Source organism: Diadema antillarum, unplaced genomic scaffold (genome assembly GCF_040938485.1).
Source record: "Diadema antillarum isolate AM-2024a unplaced genomic scaffold, OU_Dant_1.0 seq00000622_RagTag, whole genome shotgun sequence".
NCBI classification, from domain to species: Eukaryota; Metazoa; Echinodermata; class Echinoidea; order Diadematoida; family Diadematidae; genus Diadema; species Diadema antillarum.
The window spans coordinates 249,676-264,543 of record NW_027271545.1 but is presented as its reverse complement, the minus strand read 5'-3'; positions in this window follow the sequence as shown (position 1 = coordinate 264,543).

Here is a 14,868-nt window from a genome sequence, read left to right as displayed (position 1 = left end):
AGGAAACATTTAAGGAATACTTGTTTTTAAGGCCCGAAAAAATCATATGATCATTACTCGTTTAGGGGCCATTTTGAAAGTCCATGTATGAGCATGGTGTCCACCTTTTAATTGTCGCTACCCCTCCTGGGACAGTATCAAAGGACCGTTTTGTTAATTAACGCAATCCCCCCTTCCTTTAAAAATCCTGGCTTCAGGCCTGCTAACGCGGGTATACAATAGAAAAAATAAAAGTTAAAACAACGCCAGGAAAATCACTATTCTCAATTTTGCGGCGCGCTACGCGCGCAGAGTCTCGAACACAATTAAACTTTGCAACTTCCTGGCAAAATGAGTTTTTACTATTTCCTAGATGAAATACCGTAACGCGATTGCATGCAACAGACAAAAATACAAATTTCCTCGAGACTTTAAAACGTCATTAAAACAGTCAAAATTCACAATTTGCGGCGCGCTTCGCGCGCAAATTCTTGTACAACATTTGTAGTTCGGTCGTCCAAAGAATATATATATATATAATTGTGTGTGTGTGTGTGTGTGTGTGTAGTGTGTGTCATCATTGGTATTGGTACCGAAGGTCCGTTTTTTTAGTGACCGCACCCCCCCCCCCTTGAAAAATCCTGGCTACGGGCCTGCACATTAGTAGTTATGTACGTATGATGTACTGCATGCATGGTTGTTTTAATGTGTATGAACACAGGTTGACCAGGTTAATGGAGAACATTCTATTTGGTATAGTTATAGTACATACAGGCTGACCAGATCAGTGGAGAATTTTCTACGTGGTATACAATGTAGCTACAGTAGCCTACATGCATGTAACAGGAAATACATTACAGCTCATTCAGTTTAGAAAGGTATTTCACTCAATCCAGAATGTTCTAGGAAGTGCTTACATATTTGGCTGAGTCATGCACTGTCCCTGTAGCCCAATGTGATTGGTAGATAATTTTGGCAAAGATGTTATGCACAAAGTTAGGCAGTGAGTCATCCAGGATTCCTGGAACTTGAACTTGCTAGTATGTTCAGGTATGTGGCCCCAGGTTGGAGAGAGTTACAGAATGTGCTAGAAAGGGGTGAATGGATATAAAAGCCGGAGAAATTCTGCAGTATGCAGAGTACTCAACACCTCTGCTCTGAGAGTTACGTCACTTCTGGCTCTGAAGCGACTTGTTATAGTCAGTCCTGTGTTACCTGCTGACCTGTTATGTTTGTGGAGATACTTGGCCTGGGAGACATTTTGCCTGCAGATAATTAATTTGCCTACATTGGAGAGAGACTCCATTTTTGTAACAATGGACATTGCTACGGCAAAGCTGTGACGGGCTGGATTTCTATCTGAACATTATTGAGCGAATCATCATTCACCGCATCGACTGGACGTGGTCATCATAACGTTGGATTCTGCACATTTTGCTGTGAACATCATACCGTGGACCTATAACGTGGACATATACCCTGGATCTATACCGTGGAGTATTGTAACCTGCGCCTCTGGATTTACATCGGAGGTCTCATTCATCGGTGCATCGCGGATCATTCATCTGTGCATCGAGCATCGTATTTGGACTTTTCCAGGGATATTGCATGTAATGCGTGTAAGTGATTCTATTACTGATTTATAATTGTTTTTATTGATCATTATTGTACTGATGTGAAAACCGATTACGAGTCTGTACCCACAATATCACTGTTAATAAACCGCCTGAACATTAGTTGATTGTTTCTTTTGTGCGATCATTCTCGGAGTGATTTTGGTCGTAACAGTTGTCGTGCGTCTGGACCATACATTATGTCGATATTACTTTCTTCGCGAGCGAGCGAAGCGAGCGAGCGCTTGAGAAAATTATGTATACATTATCCTACAAGATAGAATACTGTTCAGCTCTGTTACCTACGGAAGCTTATAAGTGCCAACCAAATGACGAGATAAGAAGACGAGAAGACGAGTTAAATACCGAGAAGCCGAGTTATTGGAACTCGGCATGTCGACTTGTTTGGGTCAAGAAGACAAGAAGCCGAGTTATTGAAACTCGACACGTTGATTTGTTTTGGACGAGAAGACAAGATGATAAGTTGTCGAAACTCAGCAAGTCGATTTGTTGGGGAAAATAAGACAATATGATGGGTTGTTGGATCTCGGAAAGTTGACTTGTTTTCGACATGAAGACAAGATGACGAGTTTTTAGAACTTGGCTTGTCTACTTGTTTTGGACAAGAAGACAAGATGATGAGTTGTTTGAACTCGACAAGTAGACTTATTTGAGACAAAATGACAAGATGACGAATTGTCGGAACTTGGCAAATCGGTTTGTTAAGGCAAGAAGACAAGAAAATGAGTTGTAGGAACGCAGCAAGTCGACTTGTTTTGGATAAGAAGTAAAAAAAAAGGTCCTTTAACATTTATTTATTTTTTATTCATTTTATTTTTTCAACATATTTTTACAGGATTACAAGATCAGCAGGTGAGTGCTGTTTTACATCAAGGTCCTGTACATTCCAACTATATAAATATAAGCATAAAAACCACTACAAACAAGCAATCAGAGTTGAAAGGAGCAAAACGTCTAGTTAAAATCAGTAGTAACCAGATCAATGTACGATATATGACAAAACAATTTGATAGAAAAGGATATATCAAAACAGCGAATAAAATTATGCAAGATTATATACACAATCAAACCATTAGGTGTACAAAAGGAGTTTAAAAAAAGTACAACGAAAGTTAACATTCGTTAACTTTGTTTGTACTTTCGCGGTGAATTAAAAATTGCTCCGTTCTGGTGGTTCTTTAACGCTTAATTGTGTGTGATTCTAAGCTTTTCTTGTAACCATTGCCTTCTTTTGTGCAAGGAAGGAATGATGGAACTATTATGGGGGGGGGGAGGAAAGTGATATGTTTGTCGGTTGTTGATGTGTTGGCCTTTTCCGCGCAAAACCCGTGTCGAAATTGCCCTGTTTTAGTTGTGTTTTAATGCTAGATTAGTTTTAATCTTTTTGTAATTCTAAGCATTGCTTTGTAAATATTGCTATAATTCTCATTTTGGAGGGAATTACTGGGGGCCGTGGACAATATTTTCCCCAACATTTTCATTGCCAACTTCCCCCATCCATCCCCCACCCTTCACGAGGAAAAATCAGGCGATTTATCATGAACACATATCTATCTCTAAAACCTGCGGGGGATGATTGTACATACCACCCCCCCCCCCTGCTATCTACGCCCCTGCTTGGTGGGGAGGGGTGCTCTGGGGATGGGAACAATATGTTTGCGAAATATGGTATTGCTGTAGAAGTAAAGGAACGACCATAATATAAATAAATGACAGGTTTATGAACTGAGCTGCCTTCTCCCCTCCACCTCCGTAAATCGATAATCTTGACTCTGTTATCTTTTTTTCCTAGTTCTTGCAGCTTGTCAAAAAAAAGTTAGTGCAAGTGGCCGTAGATAAATATGCCCTCTCCCAAGTCCGCCCTTGGTAAATCAATGCTATGTGTTAATATCACATTGTGTTGAGAAATGCTTATGATATTACTTTTGTCAATTGTTTGTAGGTTGAATAACTCACAAACGCTTATTTAATAATTCTATCTGAAATTTCTAGAGTGAGTGGCTAAATAGTGCATGTCTTTGACTTGATTTTAATCCCAATTAGTTGCATAATTTATTTTCAGTTTTTCCCCAAAATTTCAAAATCTCTAATGAAGAGGCTTGAAGAGAAAGGGATATAGGTACTCGTACGTATCATTTACTGTCGCAATTTATTCCTAGTTTGATATAATTTTAGATAGTTTCATTTTTAGATAGATTCTTTAAAGAGCGAGTTGATGCCTTCTGTCTGTCAAATACGTATTCCAGTACTATTCTTTTCCATGAAAACAATTTGTGGAATATGGCAAATAGCTTAAAAATCAGGAAGGATATCGTGTGGAAGAGAAACTCAGTATGCAAATCCACGACGCAGTGAGGTTGCAAATGTCGCAAAGAAATCTGTATATTGACTTGCCGAGTTTCAACAACACGGCTTCTTGTCCCGTTGTCCACACAACTTGTCATCTTGATTTCTAAACAACTTCTTTCTTGAGTCCTAAACATGTCGACTTGGAGAGTTCCAACAGCTCATCATCTTGCTTTTATCCCCCCAAAAGTCAATTTCCGAGTTTCAACAACTCGTTATCCTGTCTTTACGTACCAAATAAGTCGACTTGCTGATTTTCAACTCGGCCTCTTGTCCCAAACAACTTGTCATCTTGAAATCCTGTCCCAAACAAGTCTACTTGCTGAATTCTAACAGCTTGTCATCTTGTCTTCTTGTTCCAAACAGGTCGACTTGCCGAGTTTCAATAACTCGGCTTCTTGTCCTCTTGACTTCTTGTCCCAACAACTTGTAATCTTGACTTTTTGTCCTTAACAAGTTGACTTGCCGCGTTCCAACAACTCATCATCAAAACTTCTTGTCCCAAACAATCCAACTTTTCGAATTTCAACAAAAGGTAATCTTGTCTTCTTGTCATAAGCTAGTCGACTTTCTGAGTTCTTACAACTCTTCACCTTGTCTTCTTGTTCTAAACAACTCGACTTGCCCAGTTTCAACAACTGGTCAGCTTGACTACTTGCCCCAAACAAGTCGACTCTCCGAGTTTCAACAACTCGTCATCTTGTCTTTTTGTCCCAAACAAGTCGACTTGCCGAGTTCCAACAACCCGCCATCTTGTATTTTTGTCCAAAGCAACTCGACTTGCCGAGTTTCGACAGCTCATCATCTTGTCTTCTCGCCCCAAACAAATCGACTCAACAACTCGGCTTCTTGTCTTCTTGACCCAAACAAGTCGACTTGCCGAGTTCCAATAACTCGGCTTCTCGGTATTTAACTTGTCTTCTCGTCTTCTTGTCGCGTCATCTGGTTGGCACTTATAAGCTTCCGTAGTTACCTGTCTGAAGGCGGGCGTACGAACGTCATGCAATATGCCAAAATTGATACAATCACATTTCTGCTTTCTCCATTTTTCTTTCCTCAAATTTCAGGGAGGGGGGGGATGATTGTATCGGCCATCCCCCCACCCCCCACCCCCGAATTTACGCCCATGGTGCGGACGCTCGCAAAAATAAAAAAAAATAAAAAAAAAAAACTCGAGATATGGATCGCGATCGTCATCCCGCTATTTTGTACGTGTGAACCCGGCTTATGTGTGTGTGTGTGTATGTGTGTGTGTGTGTGCGCGCGCGCACGATGTATGTATATGCGCTCGGGCTCAGGCAACTGCAACTAAGAGCTCCACGTAAACAACAAGAACAACACTCCACTACGGTGACTCTGGTCGACAGCTAGCTCAACTTTGGCTTCGATTTTGTTTACACAACGAGATACGGTGTAACTGTTGCATTAATGAATAGCATATAAATCAATAATGATAATCACTTTGCACACATTAGTTCTTTGGGGCTCTCTATTTTGTATTATAATAATATTATTATTCCATACTAATCCATTGTATAGGCCTACATCGCTGAGTAATTTATCTAATGATACCATGGGAGCGCATGATCATTCGGGTGCACGTCACGAGACGTCGAGACCGACACCCACGAGTCATACAGCCCACAAGTCATACAGCTCACAAGTCATACAGCCCACGAGTCATACAGCTCACAAGTCATACAGCCCGCTAGTTATACAGCCCACGAGTTCGACACTGAGTAAATAAAGCCCACACGTTCGACATCAAGTAAAATAAGCCCACGAGTTATACAGCCCATGAGTTTGACACTATGCAAACAAAGCCCACGAGACCGACACTACGCTCAAAAGGCTCACGAGACCGACACTAGGCAAACAAAGCTCACGAGACCGACACAAGGCAAAGAAGGCCCACTAGCCCACGAGACCGACACAGTGCCGTATACTGGACCGACAGGATGAACAGCGCCACCTATAGACCAATTAATTGTATAGGGTGTCCAGATAATGGCATTGGATTTTAAGGAAGATATGAGAGATGGAAAAGGAGAGTTGCTAGGGGATTACCCCGTCAACTGCCCTCCCTCGCCCCTGAACTGTTCAAGATTTTTAATTGTGTTTGCGTGTTTGACTGTTTGTGAAAAGATAAATTAGATTCATGAAAAGTGCATAAGATATTTCAACATTAATTTCGAAAATGTCCAAACACCCTCGTTTCCCTTTCCGCAAAAATATTATACCAGTATACACCTGCTTAGAAATAAAATGAAATAAAATGATGTGGACATTCAGATCAACTAAATAGAATAATACCCAGGTGTGAAATGAAGCTTACAAGAAAATATTTCACAAAATGGTTAATGTTGCAGTGCATATTTGCTTTGCATGATATGGAAGGGGAGTATAGTCATCTGCAAAGCTGCTGATTTAGTATAAATTCGCAGAAATAGAATGTTATCATCTATAATATCAAGGTATCGTTCTGGATTCGGAAAAAGAACGTGCATCCATGAAAACAGCCATTCTATACATGAAAAATAAACCGTTTTGAGAAGAATGATTTTACAAATACAAGCCACAAATCGAGGTGAATCGCTGCGATATAAAACGTTTTCATCCCTTGAAATGTCATATATACATTATAGTTACAGAAAAATTACAAACTGAACTCTAAACAGGCGGGTATGAGCAGGACGATAGGTTATCTAATAAGGAATACTTAACTAGAGAGGCGAGAAAGAAAAGGGCGAAAAAAAACCCCAACTTACAGCCTGTCCACCGTCTATCTATAAATTTTAAGGCCTATTGAAAATAGCACGGTGGCATCTAAAATCAAACCATACATCGTTCTTGTCCTCTATTATTTTTTCATACATTTTTTTGGAGGGGGTCCCTTGAAGAAGACAATTTTATTTTTTTTTAAGAGATAAATTGGTAACAATTTCTCTCCCTGTAGCGTGACAGACCTGCCCTCTAAAAGCCACACGTGTAGAAATACAAAGTTACTTGATGTCGTTCATATGTAGATGGTGCTGTTCAATTAGTTATAATCTCTCGCTCGATAGTGTGACGAAATTGCACCCGCCCGTATGTAATTTTCCCCTTAATGGTACACCCTGTACAGGTAATTGACACGTAGATGGCGCTGTTCATCCTGTCGGTCCAGTGCCGTATATTAACCCGTTGAGGACGGACTGATTTTGCTACAACACGCATTTCCCATAGACCCCTGCCCGAGTATACTCGGGACTCGTCCTCAACGGGTTAAGAGAGTCTGGCCAACTCATGAATTGGACGCCATGTCGTTACCCAGCGGACAGTGCGCTTAAGGTTTTAGCGCGTGCGCTTGGGGAACTAGCGTGTACGCGCAGGCGTCCCAAAGGCGCAAGGGACATACTGTCTGCAATGCTTAACTTTTTTTTTTTCTTAGAGAGGGAGAGAGAGAAAGGGGGGGGGGTAGGTTGGGGGAGGGACATTCTTTCATTGCAACCATGTTGAACAAAGCCAACTGTCATGGCAATCATTCTTACACATTCATATGGACACAAACACAAAGGTACATAAACTTGATGAATAATAGGCATAATTCCTTTATAGGAATATCATGATAAATTGCTGTAAATAAAAAGGAAGTTACAATGGCGGGGTCATTATCTGTCACCAGACTGTATGCTATAAATATATTGTATTTAGCAAGTTGTCCAGGTAACAAGATTGTTGTATAACAAAATGATATATAAATTTACAATTCTAGCTGTGCACAGACGATAGACGAATTCCACAATTGTTAATGATTCGCACGTACATAACCATCAATTACCATCCTATTTACTCCCATATGTATGAAACTGGCATGAAGGCCTACTAGTACACATTAGTATGTAATTCAAAAGGAATACACTTATGTACAATGTACAACATGGCAACGTCATCGATAAGTGCGTATTAAGGTATGTAAAATGATCTCAAATTGTTTAAAAATAATTTAAAGAGAAAGATCTGAAATTGAACTAAGCACAAGACAGTACCTGGATTATGTTATGAGGGATATCCTCGGTGGCATCCGCACCAAATTAGAACTACACTGCCATGATCATTGAATAGATATGTAGTAAGTAAAAAAAACAAATGAAAATGTCCTATACAAGATAACGGCGACTGGTATACCTCCGCCATATTGTTCTCTTAACAGGTCTGGAGTACGTCTTTCCAATGTTACACGAAAGTTTCACATACCTGGTAGAAAAAAAAATGGCGTGTTTGTCACAAAATTTAATGCGTCGAGTGTTTACTTTCCTTAAACTAGGTGTGAATGGATGGAATTTTATTGTTAAAGACTCGCAGACTGAGCAAGTATTAAGGAATTTGAGCATTTTTACTTTGACTAATCTATCTTTATGACAATTCAAATACTTTGAGCGGTCATGTTAGTATTTCACTTGACCTTTGACCACCATAGCCAAAACCTTTCCGTACGTGTCAATTTGGAGTGATGGTGGCATGCCAATACTGTTTTTTTTTTAATATACATTGGGTAATCCCCAAGGTATGGAGGAACTATGTAATAATATTTCAACAATAGATCACACCTGTAGATAGTAGAATTTCAACATTTTCCTAACTTTGATCCTTTGACCTGTAAAATGAATCTCATCTGGAACAGAAACGAGTTGCTACTCGATGACCAGATTTCTGGTCGCACTCTCATTTCCCACTTTTTCCTTCCTTTTGTGTTTGGATCTGCTTTCTCGTCGCACTCCGATTTCCCACTTTTTCCTTCCTTTTAGATCTGTCGGAAAGCGGTGTGCAATTACGCTTGTGCCAGGTTCTTTCATGCAACGCCATGCTGCGCAGGAAGGCATGACGAATCTTCAGTTTATCCAGGGAGTCACCTCCCTAGTTTATCGCGGTAAGATAATAATATCAAAATATCTTTCGTGTATACCTTCTACTTCAATAAAGTAGACAACGGCAATGACAATTATTATACCCACTGCACCGTGACCAATATTGGGGACGTCCTAAAGGCAAGCAACATTAGCGCGTAGCTGCGCGAAATGAACAATGGGCACTGCGTGTGAGCTATGCTCGCGCCCGCGTAATTGACTTTGGTAACGACATGGCGCCTGTAGATCATGGGACCAGCTTTTGACCAATCACAGGCTTCAAATCTCATATGCCGAAAACCGAGTTGGCCAGACTCTCTTTATATACGGCACTGTGTCGGTCTCGTGAGCCTTCTTTACCTAGTGTCGGTCTCGTGGGCTTTCTTTGCCTAGTGTCGGTCTCGTGCGCTTTCTTTGCCTAGTGTCGGTCTCGTGAGCCTTCTTCGCCTAGTGTCGGTCTCGTGAGCCTCTTTTGGGTACTGTCGGTGTCGTGAGCCTTTATGTGTAGGCCTACTGTCGGTCTCGTGGGCTTTCTTTGCTTAGTGTCGGTCTCGTGAGCCTTTTGTGCATAGTATCGAACTCATGGTCTGTATGACTCGTGAGCCGTATGTAACTCATGGGCTGTATGACTCATGGACCTATTTTTGATGTCGGTCTCGTGGACCGTATGACTCGTGGGTGTCGGTCTCGTGGACCGTATGACTCGTGGGTGTCGGTCTCGTGGGATGACCCCGATCATTCATGTATCTCAAATTGCCACACCATGATTTTTACTCGACGAGACTTTCAATTTCTATAGTTTTCTACGCGAGGGACCAATTCAGTTCTTACTGTGCTATTAGAACAAGTATCTCTAGAACGTTGAATATCATTAATGAGGTGATTCAACCTTTGAACGGGTCGGGTGAACAATAAATAGAAAGTCTTGTTATAATTTGTCTTAGGATCGTTTTGAAAATATCGGTATAATGCAGAGATAAGAATAATGGCGTCGTGAGGTCATTTTATATAATGTAACCATTAAAAGTAGGGAAAGCAAGCGGGCCAGACGGAATTTCTGCTCGTATAATCAGAGAGTTTGCAGTTGAATTTGCCGAGCCGCTGTGTAAAATTCTCAACGCGTCTTACCATGCTGATGTTGTCCCTGTGCAGTGGGAAAATGCCGTTATAGCCCCCATCCCCAAAGTATCAGGATCCCGTAGCATTGAGAATTTACGACCCATCTCACTAACTGACCATTTCGCGAAGGTGTCCGAATTCTTCATATCAAAGGCCCTCCTCGCTGATATCAACGGAAATTTAGACATGAAACAATACGGCAGTCGTCCATGTCTTTCAACAGTCCACTACATGGTAGATCTTATCAATTACCTCGTCAAAAACGCTGAAGTGCCCCGCAATGTTTCAACGGTAGTTTGCACGGACTTTTCAAAAGGGTATGATCGGGTTAATCATACTATTGCTGTTCAAAAACTTGTCTTCCTTGGCGCCCGTCCGTCTATCATCCCGTGGATATGCGACTTTTTGACAAATCGCATGAGCTGTGTACGTTACCAAGGGACGCTCTCATCTTGGCAACGTATGAAAGCAGGTGTGCCACAAGGAACGCTATTGGGCTCACACCTGTAAATAAAATGGACTGTCCCAGACCCCTTCACAAATTCGTACCAAAGATACCAAAATAAATGAAGAAAAAAATTAATTAAAAATCAATGATGTAGTTTGGCAAAAAACTGAATAGCTGTAGATATTGAGTATGAATTCCTCTACAAACTGCATTTTGGTTGGAAGATGAAAGCTTTTCTGATGGAATTTGAGGGGACTATATTTCATTGGGTATACGTGTACGGAAAATAGGTGATTTTTTGAGTGACAAGAACTCGTAGTCTGGCTTTGCGGACCCCTGGACAGAATTAGAGCAGAACAACCCACCCTGGTAATCTGATGGATGAAAGGTAATATCTCACTTATTCAGGTTAGTGAAGATGAAACACCTGATTTCTCCCAGCTATTTTACAGAATTTTTTGAAATTTGAATTTTAACACACGTCTCTATGGGGAATTATTTACCCGTGTGAGCCCTATTAGGACCGTTGATTTTTTTATCACTTGTTGATGACGCCCTCCGCGACCAACCTGTTATGCGATGGAAATATGTAGATGATATGTCAGTTGCCGACAGCCGCAAGGCTCCGACCGAAATTAGTAGGGATTTGCTTGATTCTCTACAAATCCTCGAAAATTGGTGTGATGACAATTATGTCAAATTGAATCCGAAGAAATGTTCTGTACTCCAAATTTCTTTCTCTAAAGTACATGTTCCCGAACCAAATGTTTCTTTGTGTGGCCAAAAACTCAGTAATGTGAAACACATAAAAATTCTTGGTGTTGTTGTCCAGGATGACTTAAAATGGGATTCTTAAGTAGCCTCTATGGTTTCCCGAGCCAATCAACGTTTGTTTATGTTGCGAACTCTCAAGACCTTTAAATTTGCCAGGAAAGATTTGTTAACTGTTTATGCAATTTTTGTTCGACCTTTGCTTGAATATGCCTGCCCTGTCTGGCACAGTGCTTTAACTCAGTCTCAACGAAATAAAATAGAGAAAGTACAAAAACGTTCACTCCGAATAATTCTGTCGTACAATTATCTCTCTTATTCCCAAGCATTAGAACTCGCAGGACTTCAGTCACTTGAGGAAAGACGTCAGTACTTTTGTTTAGAGTTTGCCCGGAAGGTTTTCAAATTAAATATGTCAAATCAATGGTTTTTGCCTGCAAATCTATCGAGGAGTCTAAGAAACAATCGATTGTGTTTTGAACCAAAGTGTAAAACTGACCGCTATCGAAACAGCTATGTCCCATATCTCACGAGATTGTTGAATATGCACGGTGTATAATTGAATAATTTGTTGTTCATGATGTAATTATTGTCGTTTGTTCGTCGTCGTCGTCGTCGCAGCATACTCTTGTCAGAGCGTAGCTTCCCTCACGGCAGCATGATACAAACGTCTATTTTGAGCCATTCTAGTTGCTTCTTCCGTAGAACCAAATGTCTCCCTCACCGTTCTGTCCCATCTATATCTGGGTCTCCCTCTACTACGCTTTCCAGGGAATTGGGCCATAAGGACTCTCTTTTCCGTCCCACTGTGTCTCATTTATGCCCAAAGTATCCCAGCTTCTGTTTCTTTACATACTTCAGTAGCCAGTCACTAGGTACATTGAGTACCTTTCTGATGTCTTCATTTGTTCGTCGTTCCACCCACGGGACTCTCAAAATTCTGCGATAACATTTATTTTCAAATGCACAGATTCTTTTCTCAGCTGCCTTCCGTAGAACCCAAGCTTCGGATGCGTAGGTTGCAATTGGGAAAATGCAGGCTCTGAGAACTTTGAGTTTTGTCTCCTTGTCTTGTCCTTGCCACAGTTTCTTCATGGCATTCAATGCCTTCAAACCCATAGCTAGTCGGCTTTTAATTTCCCTGCTGTTATCACCATTTTGCTGCATTCTCACCCCAAGATATTTGAAGTTGTCAACAGGCGCGCCGGAAGCAGTTTTGGATTGGGGGGCAAACATTGGAGCGGCTCAAGATTAGACCATGCATATGTTACACAATATACACATACACACACACACACACACACACACACACATCTATTATATATATACATATATATATATATATATATATATATATATATATATATGTAAAGTGGCGTACGGTGGGTCGAAACATGGGGGGAACCATCATAAAAAGTAATTTTGACGGTCTGTGTGATTGTGCGTGTGTGCGTGAGCAATAATGGGACTACAATACATTACGGAATGTGATACATTCAACAACGCAGTCATTGAGGAACATTGTAAGTTTTCCTTACATGGATTATGGAATGACGGTGTGAACCGATCAACAAATTATATACTGTCAGCAACATAAGGTGAATGGCATAACAATAAAATGCGAGCGAGCGAAGCGAGCGAGCTTGAAAATTTTGATGTTCTACAGTTCCAAAACTGGAGTTTTAATTGTAGCTACATATTTCGCTTTGAAATAAATGGAGGCGCATCGGGCGCAACTGCTGGCAATTATTGACAGCAACATTAGGAGAATGGCACAACGATTCAATGCGAGCGAGCGAAGCGAGCAAGCTTGAAAATTTTGACATTCTACAGTCCCAAAACTGGGGTTTGTAGCTTTATCTTTCACTTTGGAAATTAATGGGGCGGCGCATCGGGCGCAACTGCTGGCAATTACTGGCAGCAACATTAGGAGAATGGCATAACGATTCAATGCGAGCGAGCAAAGCGAGCGAGCTTGAGAATTTTGACATTTTACAGTCCCCAAACTCCCGTTTGTAGCTATATTTATCTTTCGCTTTGGAAATTAAGGGGTGGGGGCATCAGGCGCAACTACTGGCAATTACTGTCAGCAACATTAGGAGAATGGCATAACGATTCAATGCGAGCGAGCGAAGCGAGCGAGCTTGAAAATTTTGACATTCTAGAGTCCAACAACTGCCGTCGTAGCTATGTTTTTCGCTTTAGAAATTAAGGGAGAGGCGCACCGGGCTCAACTGCTGGATGCGAGCGAGCGAAGCGAGCGAGCTTGAAAATTTTGACATTTTACAGTCCAAAAGCTGCCGTTTGTAGCCATATTTTTTTCCCTTTTATTCATATGTATACATATTTATTTTCTTTTCTTTGTTTATTCATTTATTTTTATTATCATTATTATTATTTTTTTTTTTTTTGGGGGGGGGGGCTTTTTGGGGGGGCAAAAATGCGTTTTGCCCCCCCCCCCACTTTTTGGATGGGGGGGGGGGGCGGCCCCCCCCCCCCCTGCCCCCCACTTCCGGCGCCTATGGTTGTCAACCTCCTCCAGTATTGAACGATCAATGCTAACTCAATGCTAATGTTGTTTGTTAATGCCATTTTTTTTAGTTCTTATCAATTATGTTATATCTTATTGCCAGTATATGTTCACGTTAATGCTCATTTTATGAATTTATGCCTTTACTGTTTTATGTGAATTAGATAGTGGTATTTTGTTGAGATATAATGTGTTTCGTAGTTATGGGATTGGATTGTACATGGAGTTGTATTGCGGAGGAGATAGTAGGGATTATGAAATAGGCGTTTATATGGGGGAAATAGGTGAAATATAGTTATTGTGAGATGAGGTTTTGTGATATGATATGTAGATTTACAGATTGGGTATGCTGTTAACATTACATCATAACAAAAACACAGGTGATCAGCGTTTGGTATTCACACTCTCTCTTTCAATACCTCACTTGCACTCCTTCCCCCTCTTTCCCTTTTTGTCATTTTCACTTGCTTTTTCTGTCATGTTTTTTTCATACACACCATTACGCCCACTCAACATACTGGTGCATTATTAGTCCTGCTGATTTCCCACTTTGCTACCCACCAGTGATCACCCTTTATAATGTAAGATAGAGATCGCATTTTGCCATTAAATGTACAGGTACCTCATGTGTAGTATACTCACCCTCATGAATTTATATTATACGGTGCTTGTGCAATAAGAAATAATTTATTAGTTTGTGTATTTGTATTGTAAAGTATTCTTTGTTTTGTATTTTCTGTAATAATTGATATGAGTAATTGGATTTGGGGAATTGACGTTAAGTTCAGTTAAAAATGAATGTAAACACAGTTATTTGAGTATCAAAGTGTTAATGGTTAATGAGGGGTTTTTTGTTTTTTTAAACAGATGATATGCATAATATATCTATTGAATTTTTATATTGCATTGAATCAATCATAGGAAAATGTGGTGTATTTGTTATTGTTAAAATGTCTATATAATGTCTGTTGTTTGATGTAATTTATACGTTTTTCATGTGATGCATTATAATTTAGCCTTCGGACTATTACTTTGCATGTTTGTTCCAATAAACCATTATCAATCAATCAATTAAAAGGTGTGATTTATTTCAAATATTCATAAACCATGTCATTAGTCACGGATAGTAGATCTTCATGTCGTCAGTAAGTGAAC